This window comes from Eleutherodactylus coqui, chromosome 4 (assembly GCF_035609145.1).
Source record: "Eleutherodactylus coqui strain aEleCoq1 chromosome 4, aEleCoq1.hap1, whole genome shotgun sequence".
Classification (NCBI taxonomy): domain Eukaryota; kingdom Metazoa; phylum Chordata; class Amphibia; order Anura; family Eleutherodactylidae; genus Eleutherodactylus; species Eleutherodactylus coqui.
The window spans coordinates 144,752,458-144,767,810 of NC_089840.1; the positions used below are offsets into that span (position 1 = coordinate 144,752,458).

The 15,353-nt window shown below is 47.6% G+C and overlaps 1 non-coding gene across 1 annotated transcript; it reads left to right on the forward strand.

The window, feature by feature from the left end:
* The first annotated feature begins 1,633 nt into the window (after positions 1 to 1,633).
* Positions 1,634 to 1,705, forward strand: TRNAP-AGG (transfer RNA proline (anticodon AGG)). The gene has a single exon. It is a non-coding gene; the product is annotated as a tRNA-Pro (tRNA).
* Positions 1,706 to 15,353: the final 13,648 nt, after the last annotated feature.

The window sequence follows — 15,353 nt, forward strand, 5'->3', positions numbered from 1 at the left end:
CCTAGAGGCTTGCACTGGGGAATTGTCTTGTTCTTCTGACAAGCATTTTAGCACCCACTTGGTAGACACATTTTTCTCATGATCAGATGATCGTGAATTATGGAACTCTCTCTCACTGGAAATTTCATCATAGTAGAAATTTGCCACATCTCTAGAATCATGTCACGGATGGTGTCTATGCTTTCTGGAATGGTCACCACTGAAGGCCTCCCAGAATGGTCTTCATTACTGGTGTTGAAGTGGCCGATTTTAAATTTGGCAACCTAATTTTTCACTGTGGAGTATGAAGGGCACTTGTTGCCTAATGTTTGCACCATATCACCGTGAACGTTTTTGTTTGATATCCCTTTCAGAAATAGAAACGTCATCACTTCTCTGCCCTACTTTGCATTGGATTTTGCTGCAGACTCTGTCATGTTGTCTGCAGACCTGCATAACATAAGATTGGCACATGAGATCATGACAATATTTGCTCACAAAATATTGCAAAATTTGAGTTTTTAAATGATAGAACTTTCAAATGATAGAAAAATAAAAATGGAAAAGTCAAGTACTTACATGCCCCCCTCCCCCTTATATGTGGTATTTATACAGAGTTTTGTTTGTGCTCTACAGTCTTACGTTATAAAGCTAACAGAACTGCCCCGTGCTGCATCAGATATTATATTATAGTATAGTATATTTTTAATGTGCAGTATAGGTGATTCTAAACATTTTTGCAATAGGTTTTATCAAGCTATTCTATACTTTTTTTTTCTTAAAACCCTCTTTTACTATGCAGCTCGGTGAGGATGGGGCTTAGAAATCCGTCTCACCTAGCTGCATAACAGTAGGAGGCGTTCCATCCAGATGTGTCCTCTACAGAACACATGCACACACAACTGCACTCTTGTGTATAACAGTGCATGAAGTGTCTTTATGCCCCCCAATATCATTTCAGAACTTAATTTGTCATCTATTAGCATGTCTTGATTTTCTAATCTTTTTGATGTTATGTTTGTTGTAAGAGCTCCGTCTTATCAGGGGGTCCTCTGAGCAAAATAGTCATACAGCTCCGGCAAGCCTTGATAAATATGGAACATTGAACTAAATAACTAGATGTACAAAAGTCATTATTAGGTCATATGTATATAAAGGGTGGAGGGGTCCCCACTCAGGACCCCGCCAACTATGTGTTAAAGTAGAAAACTGCTGGTGTACTTAGGGCTCATTCACATCAGCGTTGGAGGTTCTATTCGGTTTGCTGTGCTACTTTATTCTGTAAATTCTTGCAAAATGCTGGACTGCTGGAGGGAAATTGAATGGACCCCATTAGAGTCAATGGGGTCCGTTCGGCACTATTTAGTTCCGTCCTATGATGGAACTGTTCGGGCACGCAGTGCTGTGTTCCTACAGCATGCAACACTTTACCTTTCTAGATATAGATTTGTAACCAGATGTGTAAATGACATTTTACGTAGTTGGTGCTCCAGATTTCAGGAGGGGGGGGTGTACCATGGAGTGCATACTCATATATCAGGCTATGATGGGTTAAGAAGTCGCGTCAGGGCATGGATGGATGTAACATGATATAACCGCTGCTTTAGTGCTGATGTGGCATTCTAACTACATCTGGAAACAGAGGCTCTCAGTGGGCTCGTTGGTCTAGGGGTATGATTCTCGCTTAGGGTGCGAGAGGTCCCGGGTTCAAATCCCGGACGAGCCCTTATTTTTGTTATTTACATTGAAGCATTTAGTCAGTAATTATCCATTATCAATACTTAAGAACAAGTTATTAAGATCGCAGCTAACAGAATGCTCCGCGCTGTGCATCTCCTTCCGTTAGCTGTTAGAACTGCATTATTATGAGGGGATGGGGGTTTCCTGCTGGGACCCACCTCTCAGTTCTGACTTGCTTATTTTAATGTGATTATTTATTTGCGTTTACCCACTTCCTTCACTAGACTGCGCCTTCATCCTTTTTCATCCCGTACATTTGTTCTGCTTCAGGGCTTTTTTAGACAAATGTGCTTGCGTGTGTTTTCGCGTTCATAAAATATACGCATGCAATACGCAGAGAATACGACCAATTAATGTTAAAGGGTTCTTTCATATTTTTTTAATTCGTACACGCACAAAAAATAGGACCTGCTCTATCTTTCTGCATAGTTGCACAGCAGAGGTCCCCATAGAAGTCTACGGGAGGAGCGCAATTCCTTGAAAAAAAAGAGAACACACCTGGACTTAATAGGCTAAATAGCCTTATAAATCACGGTGAGGGGATGTTGCACCCTGCATGCGCAAAAACTTACAATAGTATGCATAGACACGCACGCAAATCAACCTTGTTCACTGCGTAAATATGTTGCACTTAGGAGAGCGTATTTGAGGCCCGTCTAAAGAAGCTGAAGAAAGCGAGACAGTCAGTCGTGGGGCACTTGGTGCTTGTGGGCTGCACGAACGTATATTGGCTGGGTTTTCACGCTGAGCCGATATACGGTGTCCTCAACTGCAGGGGGGGGAGGAAGAGCCAGGAGCAGGAACTGAGCTCCCGCCCTCTCTCTGCCTCCTCTCCGCCCCTCTGCACTATTTGCAATGGGAAGAGGTGGGGTGGGGCTAAGTCTGAAACTTAGCCCCGCCCCTGTCCCGCCTCCTTTCATTGCAAATAGTGCAGAGGGGCGGAGAGGAGGCAAAGAGCGGGCGGGAGCTCAGTTCCTGCTCCTGGCCCTTCCATTCCCCCCCCCCCCTTGCAGATAAGCCGATATACGTTCGTGTGAATCCAGCCTTAGTTTGCATGTTTTGTTTCTACTTTAAAAACTTGCTCTGCTTGAAAAATGCAGATCTGATCTCTAATACAGAAGAGTAGGGATCTACTATTATATAGCCAAAACAGAAGCATGCATAAGGGCGGCCATATACGATAGATTATTTGCTGACTTTGCGTGTGCAAAGCTCGCATCTAAGGTCTGTGCTGCAAGAGAAAAGATAAGACCTGACCTATCTTTGGTGCTAGCTGCACAAGAGTTCCCATAGCACCTCCCGACTGTGCAAACTGGCAATTTTACTGCCAATTGAGCTCAGGACTGGAAATCGATTTTTTGTGCAGTTAGCTACAATTTTTTCACACACCTATTCTGCGTGAAAACAACACTCGTGTGAACGAGCCCTCAATTAAATAGATGCCACAGCCATGTAAGTCGCAATACTCACTGCGGTACAATAAAATTCAGTGATGATAAAAGATAGTGATGAATCAGAATGGTCTTACCACTCCTGTAGAACTGTCCATATTTCTGAACACCATTTGTCATGTATAGTGATGGTTGTTAGTGGGAGTCTTCTTCTTCAGGGTGAGGAGAACGGGGATGGAACTGATTCATGAAACTGTCCCTAAGTATCCCTAGTAACTGTATTATCCTAACCAGTAACACAAGGGGCGATCGTCCTGAAAAAAGCGGCTCCGCGGAATCCGTGTATACTGAAGAGCCCTGTGATGGCCCTAAATAAAGTACCAAAAAGAGGGGGTACAAAAAGATAAAGTCTGCAGTCAGTGACATGGGGTCCTCTTTCTTAAAAAATCAGGGGCACAAGCCCCAAGGCAGAAGCCCCTCACCAGAAAAAAAAATTCTATACATCTATACTTGCCATATAACATTGTTGTCCCTATAACAGAAGTAAATATTACACCATACAGTAATCTACATACTGTTACTGAACAAAACGCACTATACAAAGACCAATCTTACCACTATACCAAATAATGCTGCCACGCCATTACCACTACTGGTGACTGATTAATATTACCAGATTGTTCATCAACCTGCTGCTACCCTGCTACCCCTATTAATGTACCTGCTGTGTGCACAGTGGCCCCCAATACAATACTTCAGAATTAATAGCATCTTAACTAGAATTACTTTAAAAAGTAGTGCTACACACAGTACTCCTGAAAACAATAGTGCTGTTATGTCATTCCTGGAGTGCCAATGGAAACCTGGATATCACTTAGTACAGGGGCAGCCAGCACAGATTCGTAAGCTTACTATACTGGTGGCTAGACGCAGGAACAGACAGACAAAAAAAGGCCCTAACGTCCGCCTACCAATTAACAAAATGGACAGGAAAGGCTCGGGCATCCACCCAACAATGGACGGTTAGGACAAACAAATAAGAGATGGCGTCCAACAACTCATGGATGGGTGGATTAGACATAGAATGAAAAACAGACATAAGCCAGTGACCGACAAACGCCCAAAACACTCACCATGCATACCCGCACACATAAACATTTGGAATAGGTATGGTACGAGGTATTGATTCATATTTTGTCCAAGATACTTAAGCCCTCGAGCCCCGCTTCAAGGGTCCTCATTGTCTCGTGGCTCCCTACTCAGAGCTCACACCACTTGTAAACCTCTTTATATGTTAATGAGAAAGCTGCTATATTCTATGCTCCTTTGGACTGCCCAACATAGTCAATAACAATGGTAGAGCAAGGAGTCCAAGGCTCTATCATTTATTGTTCCTGGAACATAAAATGGGAATGAAAAAACATTATGCTCACTTAGTGTTTGATCACGGCAGCGTCTCCTTCCTTCATGCGGTCACAGTCCTGACACAGATGGTGTGCTGTGGTGACTGCTCTACCACTGTTATTGACTATATTGTCACTCACTGGAGGATTTGGTGCGCTGTACTGCAGGTCTAGGGCATATGTCCTGAATCTCCATTGCCATTGGCGCCCCTGCAAGAACAAAAGGATCAGGCAGTTGAAATGACTAGTCAACATCTGCCATAAGGGGAGAGTCATGAAGACCCTATGAACATTAGATGATCAACTAGACCCACCAATATTGGCTGGTTTAGCGACTATGTCTAATGTGTATGGCCACAGTGGTTTGCTGCTGTAAATGTTGACTGGAGATTAATGGCAGATATAATTTTATGGGGCAATCTGTTCTATAACACCTTCAGGTTCTCTGAAAATGAGCTGATCACAAGTGATAAGTGGCTATTGCCAGGGGAAAACAGTTAACCTATTTCCATTGGATCACCAAACAGGAAACAGAAAAATCCATGCGCTTTTGTGGGCATTTTTGTGCATATCACTGTACTTTTTGCGCTCGCAGGACCAGTCAACTAAGCGAAATGAGTTCCAGTTGTGTTCTTTTTTCAGCGAAATTGAGCAGCATATTGCACAATTGTCCGATTGACTGTGCATTTGTGCAACTTCGCTCGATGAGCCAATCAAAGCCACTCAGTGAATGATATCACTGAGTGGCTGTGATTGGCTCATCGTGCATCGGCTGTGATTGGCTGCTGTCGCTCAATTAGCCAATTGTAGCACTCGCTTTGCTGGAGGCGGGGTATTCAAAGCCCCATCACCAGCAAAGCTGCAGTTTGCCGCAGCGCCGCCGGAGACCATCGGGATGCCGCGGACCGGGTGAGTATTGATTTTTTTGGGGGGGTGTTAGTTAGGTCTTATTTTCGGAGGAGGCCTTATATTTCAAGCCTCCCCTGAAAATCCGGTAGGTCTTACTATCGGGGTAGGAAATACAGTAGTTACTAGTAAGCAGCATAGCATTAGCAAGCAGTCCCCCAACCGGAGCAGAACAAAAAGTGGCGCATGCATGTGCTCCCTTATTGCTTCTTAAATACATTTTATTATAAATCATGAGAAGTTCTTATAGAACAATGAAAAAAACATGCTAATATAAGACTTAGAAGAGAAAAACTACAGTGATTAAAACTATAATTGACTCCACTTGAGTGAATGTTTTGGAAGGCAAAATTGTGACTGCGGGGATTTATTTTCGGCACAGCGATGTTTCTCCATGAGATTCTGGGGATTGTTTAATTAGCTGAGACGCGGTTGATAAATTATAAAATGATAAAGGCAGCTTATGAGTTGCTACGTAAACAAAAGGGTAATTAGAAAACAATTAGTTTGTTAGTGTTAGTGCTTCATACAGTCTTGATAGAAGAAAAAAGATGAAGCAGCCATACCTAAAAATGATTAAATAGTGCTGCGATTTGTGTGGGCGGACAAAGTATCGTGTTTAATGCAAGTGCAGAGAAACAATCTTTTCTATTATACATCTACTTATTATACAAGGGTGAGTTAAAAATTATCCGCACTCTGGCTGTAGAAATTATGTTAATCAGGTTTCAGAATAGACAAACACATTATTTTTTATCATAATCTCCCTGCTTTTCAATACACTTTGTCCATCTATCAACAGACTTTTGCATTCCCTCATTTAAAATGTGTTAGGCTGAGCAGTGAGCCACAAATTTACCGTTGTCTTCACCTCTTCATCAGACACGAATGGACCAAACAGATGATAGTCCAATGGGTCAAGATCAGGATTATAAGGAGGATGCTTTAACACAGTTTTGTTTCGGTACCCATCTTGCACAAACTTTTCAAAACCCAAGTCTGTCGTGGATTGTTGCGTAGGCACAGTCATGGCTGATTTGTAAATGATTTGCAACAAAATCCACAGTCACTCATCTATCCAACAGAATCCGTTCACATACACAGTCAATATTGTCATCCGTCATGGATGTGGACATGCGTTTGTCTCCTTCTTCAGGGCTGACACTTGTGCAACCTTCCTTGAACTTCTCTATCCATTTATACACACTTCTTCTACACACTACCTCCTGTACCTTATAGCTTGGGCTGCTTCCAATCTTTTGCCTCGACATGAGGCCTCACTCAGGTCTGTCTCTAAGTCATCATCATGGCACATCATCACCACTACTGGATGGCTTGCAAGCACAGTAAAGGACTGGACCTTTCTGTCCACAGTCAGTCTACCATCTCTTCAGGGCCATATCCCATGTGCCAAGAAACCTACTTGGTGGATTGAGTTATCTTAAATATCAGTTAGGATTCACCTAGTGGTAGTAGCACAACAGCCCTATGCATCAGCCATGACAGAGGAGGCTAGCCTGGGTACTAAAATCAGACAGTCAGCTTGCCCCCTCCAAATATGTCTCTAACATTCGAGAGGGTGGAGGAGGTTTTATACCATGATCTAGTGTTGGAACCAGGCAAGAAGTGGAGGTGTTGATAATACTAGAACAGGAATGAATTCAGGTAATAATTTAGGAACATATGTAAAAGGTAATAAAATAAGCTTTCAACAGATTTAAATAGAATATGACATCAGGGAATCAGTCACCTGCAACACCCCAGAGGGCACCTGACTAATGTGAAGAGCTGGGAGTGTTAAGTGCTGACATGTCACGGTGGCACTTACCATGCTCTGGTCCTGGAGGGATGACAGGCTGCCAAGGCCAGTGCAGATTGCCGGCCAAGCTTCAACACTCCTTCGGCTGGGAGTGCCAATAAAGGGGATGAGGGGGGGTTGTAGTAGATATCACTCATGACGCCACTGTTCCCACACACTGTTTATCAATGCGGCGGAGTAAATAACACGGAGACTTACGTGTAGTATCTTGGGTCCTTAGGAACGGTTTAAGTCCAGTATAACTTTACTCGAATAAACTTTGTATAACAGGTAATTACAGGTATAATTCATTTGTAGCAGTTACAGGCTAAAGCTCAGAGGTAGGGAGGATACACAGGAACAATACGGCCCTATAGTCCACGTTATCTATATGTCACCAGTCCTGGAATTGGGAGCACTGTGGAGAAGGAAAAGGGGTAAGGTTCACTCCGCATATACTCTGGCAGACAAATTACTCAAAAAGACGGCTTATACTAGATACACCCCGCGCAGCATCCGCGTGGGTGTCACAAGTAAGTACCTCTGCGCGGTGATCCTAAAAGCTGACGGCCACACAGGAAAAACGCCTGTGTTCTGAATAGGTACCTGTTTTAGTAAACTGGGGTTGCTCTCTCTCTCTGTTGCTGGGACTCACTCACTCATCCCATGCGACTCTCCTTCTCCGCCATATTAAACACAGGGAAACCAGAGGTGTCTCCCTGCGCCTGCCAGGGACTGAGTCCGGGTAGGGTGTAATCCCTAGTCCTACCCACAACCCCTACCTACTTGCCCACCTGGGCTAACCCCCAGGGTGACAACTGGGCGACGGACCCTACACTGGCTAGGGAAGTGGGGCATGGGGACAGGTACAGACAAAACACTAAGACAAACAAACACAGCGGAGAGTCAGACAGTCCGAGTCTAACACTGGCAATGTAGCAAGACACACAAAAGTTTAAAAGCTGTCAGAGCTCCCGCCCCAGCAGCTGATTGGGGCAGGGAGCCTGACAGCCACAGCAGGATTACTGAGATGCTGGGGAATTCACCCCCAGCCCTGCAGGACAAGCGGAAACTCTGGACGCGTCTGGTTGCCATGGAGAGAGGAACACAGCGCGGGGCAGCACCCGCCGCGTCCCCAGCACAAACAGTACATATACCATCAGTTCTTTACCAGCATAGGGTGTGTCTCATATCCTTTCATGCCTCGCCTCACACAGGCTTTCCCTCATAGTATCTTTCTTCTTCTGCAGCCTCTTCTATTAGCTGATTGTTGGGGATCCCAGGTGGCAGATTTTCACTGATCAGATATTGATGGCCTATCCTGAGGATAGGATAGCAGTATTTAAAATGCAGATAATCTCTTTTAATTCTAAGGTGGACAGGCAACCAGGGCTGTGAAGTTGGTAAGCCAAACCTCTGACCCCTCAATTTTCCCAGACTCCAGCTCTGACTCCTGACTTCTTCATATATGACTCATGTTTTTTAAATGATAAATTATTTTTTTGAAAATGGTAACATCAGAGTTTTCATCGCCATTATGATAAAATAATCAAGCTATTTAGATAGAACATAAAATATATTTATTGGAATGCAATTTCAGAACACCAAACTTTACTAAATTCAACATATACAATGTGTTTCATAAGTGGGAAAAACGTTTTCAACATAAAAACACAGTAAACATTATTTATGCCATCTATGAATTTGTTCTCCAAAATAGTATCGCTGCCATCTAGAGATGAGCGAACGTACTCGTCCGAGCTTGATGCTCGTTCGAGTATTAGCGTGTTCGAGATGCTGGTTACTAGAGGCAAGCACCACGCGATGTTCGAGTTACTTTCACTTTCATCTCTGAGACATTAGCGCGCTTTTCTGGCCAATAGAAAGACAGGGAAGGCATTACAACTTCCCCCTGCGACGTTCAAGCCCTATACCACCCCCCTGCAGTGAGTGGCTGGGGAGATCAGGTGTCACCAGAGTATAAAAATCTGCCCCGCCCGCGGCTCGCCACAGATGCATTCTGACAGAGATCAGGGACAGTGCTGCTGATGCTGCTGCTGCTGCTATAGGGAGAGCGTTAGGAGTTATTTTAGGCTTGAAGAACCCCAACGGTCCTTCTTAGGGCCACATCTGACCGTGTGCAGTACTGTTGAGGCTGCTGTGAGCAGTGTTGCACAATTTTTTTTTTTTGTATATCGGGCGTGCAGAGCATTGCGTCCTCAGTCTGCAGTCATTGTACAGAGTATAGGGCCAGTACTGGTGAGGCAGTGACAGTGGGAAAGGTGAAAGAGATATACTGTCTATATAGGCAGTGGGCTTTTTCAAACAAATTTGGGAAAAATACTATCTTTGGGCTGCCTGTGACCGTCTTGAGTGTACTGCGTCTCTGCTGGGGGTAGTAGTCCTAATTATTACGCAGCTAAGTGTTACAGCAGGCTTGCGCAAAATTGTTTCCTGGCTCTGCGTTGCCCGTTACATCACCGCCGTCATCCCGTCCAGAGGGAAACAGTCTGCAGTAATTTTACATGGTATAGGGCCAGTAGTGGTGAGGCAGGGACAGTGGGAAAGGTGAAAGAGATACACTGTCTATATAGGCAGTGGGCTTTTTCAAACAAATTTGGGAAAAATACTATCTTTGGGCTGCCTGTGACCGTCTTGAGTGTACTGCGTCTCTGCTGGGGGTAGTAGTCCTAATTATTACGCAGCTAAGTGTTACAGCAGGCTTGCGCAAAATTGTTTCCTGGCTCTGCGTTGCCCGTTACATCACCGCCGTCATCCCGTCCAGAGGGAAACAGTATCCATATATACGCTGCCTACAATATCTGTCTGCTGTCTCAGCTCAGCCTTTAAAAAAATAGAAGCAAAATACTTAAGGCCTACTAGTGGCCTTTGGACACTTGACTGCTTCTGCGCTGTGAATTCCACTAGCTCAGTCATACGCACCTACATCTCACTACAGGCTTACGCAAAATTCTTTCCTGGCTCTGCTGTGCATTCCGTAAGCGAAGTTACCCTCCAACCACAGGCCAATAAGCGGCACATTTAATTACAGCTTTCTTTTTCTGCACTACTGGTAATACACCATGCTGAGGGGTAGGGGTAGGCCTAGAGGACGTGGACGCGGGCGAGGACGCGGAGGCCCAAGTCAGGGTGTGGGCACAGGCCGAGCTCCTGATCCAGGTGTATTGCAGCCGACTGCTGCGGGATTAGGAGAGAGGCACGTTTCTGGCGTCCCCAGATTAATCTCACAATTAATGGGTCCACGCGGTAGACCTTTATTAGAAAATGAGCAGTGTGAGCAGGTCCTGTCGTGGATGGCAGAAAGTGCATCCAGCAATCTATCGACCACCCAGAGTTCTACGCTGTCCACTGCTGCAACTCTGAATCTCTGGCTGCTGCTCCTCCTTCCTCCCAGCCTCCTCACTCCATTACAATGACACATTCTGAGGAGCAGGCAGACTCCCAGGAACTGTTCTCGGGCCCCTGCCCAGAATGGGCAGCAATGGTTCCTCTCCCACCGAAGGAGTTTGTCGTGCCTGATGCCCAACCTTTGGAAAGTTCCCAGGGTCCAGGGGATGAGGCTGGGGACTTCCGGCAACTGTCTCAAGAGCTTTCAGTGGGTGAGGAGTACGACGACGATGAGACACAGTTGTCTATCACTCAGGTAGTAGTAATTGCAGTAAGTCCGAGGAAGGAGCGCACAGAGGATTCGGAGGAAAAGCAGCAGGACGATGAGGTGACTGACCCCACCTGGTTTGCTAAGCCTACTGAGGACAGGTCTTCAGAGGGGGAGGCAAGTGCAGCAGCAGGGCAGGTTGGAAGAGGCAGTGCGGTGGCCAGGGGTAGAGGCAGGGCCAAATAATCCACCAACTGTTTCCCAAAGCGCCCCCTCGCGCCATGCCACCCTGCAGAAGCCGAGGTGCTCAAAGGTGTGGCAGTTTTTCACTGAGAGTGCAGACGACCGACGAACTGTGGTGTGCAAGGTTTGTCACTCCAAGATCAGCCGTGGAGCCACCACCACCAGCCTCACCACCACCAGCATGTGCAGACATATGATGGCCGTTCACTGCCTCCGGATTGCACCACTGCCTCTCCCCCTGTGCCCCAACCTGCCACTGAGATCCAACCCCCCTCTCAGGACACAGGCACGACCGTCTCCCAGTCTGCACCCACACGCTCACCTCCGCTGTCCTCGGCCCTATCCAGCAATGTCTCTCAGCGCACCGTCCAGCCATCGCTAGCGCAAGTGTTTGAGCGTAAGCGCAAGTACGCAGCCACGCACCCGAACGCTCAAGCGATAAACGTGCACATAGCCAAATTGATCAGCCTGGAGATGCTGCTGTATAGGCTTGTGTAAACGGAGGCTTTCAAAAACATGATGGCGGCGGCCCCGCGCTACTCGGTTCCCAGTCGCCACTACTTTTCCCGATGTGCCGTCCCAGCCCTGCACGACCACGTCTCCCGCAACATTGTACGCGCCCTCACCAACGCGGTTACTGCCAAGGTCCACTTAACAACGGACACATGGACAAGCACAGGCAGGCAGGGCCACTATATCTCCCTGACGGCACATTGGGTGAATTTAGTGGAGGCTGGGACCGAGTCAGAGCCTGGGACCGCTCACGTCCTACCCACCCCCAGAATTAGGGTCCCAGCTCGGTGCTGGTATCTGCGGCGGTGTATGCTTCCTCCACTAAACCACCCTCCTCCTCCTCCTCCTCCTACGCAACCTCTGTCTCGCAATCAAGATGTGTCAGCAGCAGCACGTCGCCAGCAGTCTGTGTCGCGCGGCGTGGCAGCAGGCCGTGCTGAAACTACTCAGCTTAGGAGGGAAGAGGCACACGGCCCACGAACTGCTGCAGGGTCTGACAGAGCAGACCGACCGCTGGCTTTCGCCGCTGAGCCTCCAACCGGGCATGGTCGTGTGTGACAACGGCCGTAACCTGGTGGCAGCTCTGCAGCTCGGCAGCCTCACGCATGTGCCATGCCTGGCCCACGTCTTTAATTTGGTGGTTCAGCGCTTTCTGAAAAGCTACCCATGCTTGTCAGACCTGCTCGGAAAGGTGCGCGGGCTCAGCGCACATTTCCGCAAGTCCGAGACGGACGCTGCCACCCTGCGCACCCTGCAACATCGATTTAATCTGCCAGTGCACCAACTGCTGTGCGACGTACCCACACGGTGGAACTCTACGCTCCACATGTTGGCCAGGCTCTATGAGCAGCGTAGAGCTATAGTGGAATACCAACTCCAACATGGGCGGCGTAGTGGGAGTCAGCCTCCTCAATTCTTTACAGAAGAGTGGGCCTGGTTGGCAGACATCTGCCAGGTCCTTGGAAACTTTGAGGAGTCTACCCAGATGGTGAGTGGTGATGCTGCAATCATTAGCGTCACCATTCCTCTGCTATGCCTCTTGCGAAGTTCCCTGCAAAGCATAAAGGCAGACGCTTTGCGCTCAGAAACGGAGGCGGGGGAAGACAGTATGGCGCTGGATAGTCAGAGCACCCTCATGTCTATATCTCAGCGCGTTGAGGAGGAGGAGGGGGAGGAGCATGAGGAGGAGGGGGAAGAGACAGCTTGGCCCACTGCTGAGGGTACCCATGCTGCTTGCCTGTCATCCTTTCAGCATGTATGGCCTGAGGAGGAGGATTCTGAAAGTGATCTTCCGAGTGAGGACAGCCATGTGTTGCGTACAGGTACCCTGGCACACATGGCTGACTTCATGTTAGGATGCCTTTCTCGTGACCCTCGCGTTACACGCATTCTGGCCACTACGGATTACTGGGTGTACACACTGCTCGACCCACGGTATAAGGAGAACCTTTCCACTCTCATACCCGAAGAGGAAAGGGGTTCGAGGGTGATGCTATACCACAGGACCCTGGCAGACAAACTGGTCGCAAAATTCCCATCCGACAGCGCTAGTGGCAGAAGGCGCAGTTCCGAGGGCCAGGTAGCAGGGGAGGCGCGGAGATCAGGCAGCATGTACAGCACAGGCAGGGGAACACTGTCCAAGGCCTTTGACAGCTTTATGGCTCCCCAGCAAGACTGTGTCACCGCTCCCCAGTCAAGGCTGACTCGGCGGGAGCACTGTTAAAGGATGGTGAGGGAGTACGTAGCCGATCGCACGACCGTCCTCCGTGACGCCTCTGCCCCCTACAACTACTGGGTGTCGAAGCTGGACACGTGGCCTGAACTCGCGCTGTATGCCCTGAAGGTGCTTGCTTGTCCTGCGGCTAGCGTCTTGTCAGAGAGGGTGTTTAGTGCGGCTGGGGGAATCATCACGGATAAGCGTACCCGCCTGTCAACCGACAGGCTTACAATCATAAAGATGAACAAAGCCTGGATTTCCCCAGAGTTCTCTTCTCCACCAGCGGACAGCAGCGGTACCTAAACAATACGTAGGCTGCACCCACGGATGGAAGCATCGTTCTCTATCACCATAAAAAACGTGGACCTTTTAGCTTTATCAATCTGTGTATTATATTCATCCTCCTCCTCCTGCTCCTCCTCCTGAAACCTCACGTAATCACGCCAAACGGGCAATTTTTCTTAGGCCTACAAGGCTCAGTCATATAACTTTTGTAAACAATGTTTATACGTTTCAATTCTCAATTCAATAAAGCGTTGAAACTTGCACCTGAACCAATTTTTATTTTAACTGGGCTGCCTACAGGCCTAGTTACAAATTAAGCCACATTAACCGAAGGGATTAATGGGTTTCACCTGCCCTCTTGGTTGGGCATGGGCAATTTTTCTGAGGCACATTAGTACTGTTGGTACACCAATTTTTTTGGGCCCTCGCCTACAGTGTAATCCTAGTAATTTTTATGGGCTTCGCCTGCACTCATGGTATAGCAGGGAGTGTGGGGTTAGCCTACACTTTTGCTACATAAACATAAATGTAACTGGGGCCTTGTCTATACAGCAACTACTGAAATGTGAAAGAGACTGTTATCTCCCTAAACTGCTGCAACGGGAATGTTACTGTGGCCTGTCTTGACTGCTACTACTACTGAAATGGAACTAATACTGTGCTCCCCCTATACTGCTGCTTCGGAATTGTTACTGGGGCCTGTCTGGACTGCTACTACTACTACTGAAATGGAACTAATACTGTGCTCCCCCTATAATGCTGCTAGTGATATGTTACTGGGGCCTGTCCCTAATGCTACCGCTGAAATGTTACTAATTCTGGGCTCTACCTATACCGCTGCTAAAGCTATGTCACTGGGGTGTGGAAACGGAGGCTTCCCAAAGAGATGATGGTGGCGAGGCCATTTCCCACCAACGCGATTACTGTTAAGGTGCATATAACCACGGACACGTGGAGAGGACACGTAGTGCCTCAAAAACATCCCCCTCCTCCTCCAACAATGAAAACATTCTTGGCAAATACTTTTGCATTGGTCCGTCTGGTGGCAGTCCAAGAATTTCACCTTTACCGACACAACAAGAGAGCCCCCCCACCATCCCCCTGCCAGGGTCCACTTAATCCTGGCCACATTCCGAAAACCAACTAAATAAAACCGCGCTACTAAGTCCGCAGTTGCCACCACATTCCCACCAACGCAGTTAAGGTACTGTTAAGGTACATATTACCAGTCTGACTGGGGCATGCACTGTGGGCCAAAGCACACCTATATTGTATGTGACGTTAGCTCTGCTGAGCAGGGCACTACAATGGGATACATTTATCTACCGCCGATGGGTTCCAGGGAGCCACCCATGCTGTGGGTCCACAGGGACTTCACATTAGGGATTTGTACCTGCCAGTGTCTATGTATTAAAAACCCCGGTCAGACTGGGGCATGCAGTGTGGGCCGAAGACCACCTGCATTTAATCGGACGTTACCTCAGCTGTGATGGGCAATGCAATGGGATATATTTATGTACCGCCGGTGGCTTCCTGGGACCCACCTATGCTGTCGGTCCACACGGAGTTGTAACTGCATGTGTCCACTTCTAAAGAACCCCAGTCTGACTGGGGCATGCAGTGTGGGCCGAAGCCCACCTGCATTAAACCTGACGTTACCTCAGCTGTGCTGGGCACTGCAATGGGATTTATTTATGTACCACCGGTGGGTTCCAGGGAGCCACCCATGCTGTGGGTCCACAGGGACTTCACAATAGGGAGT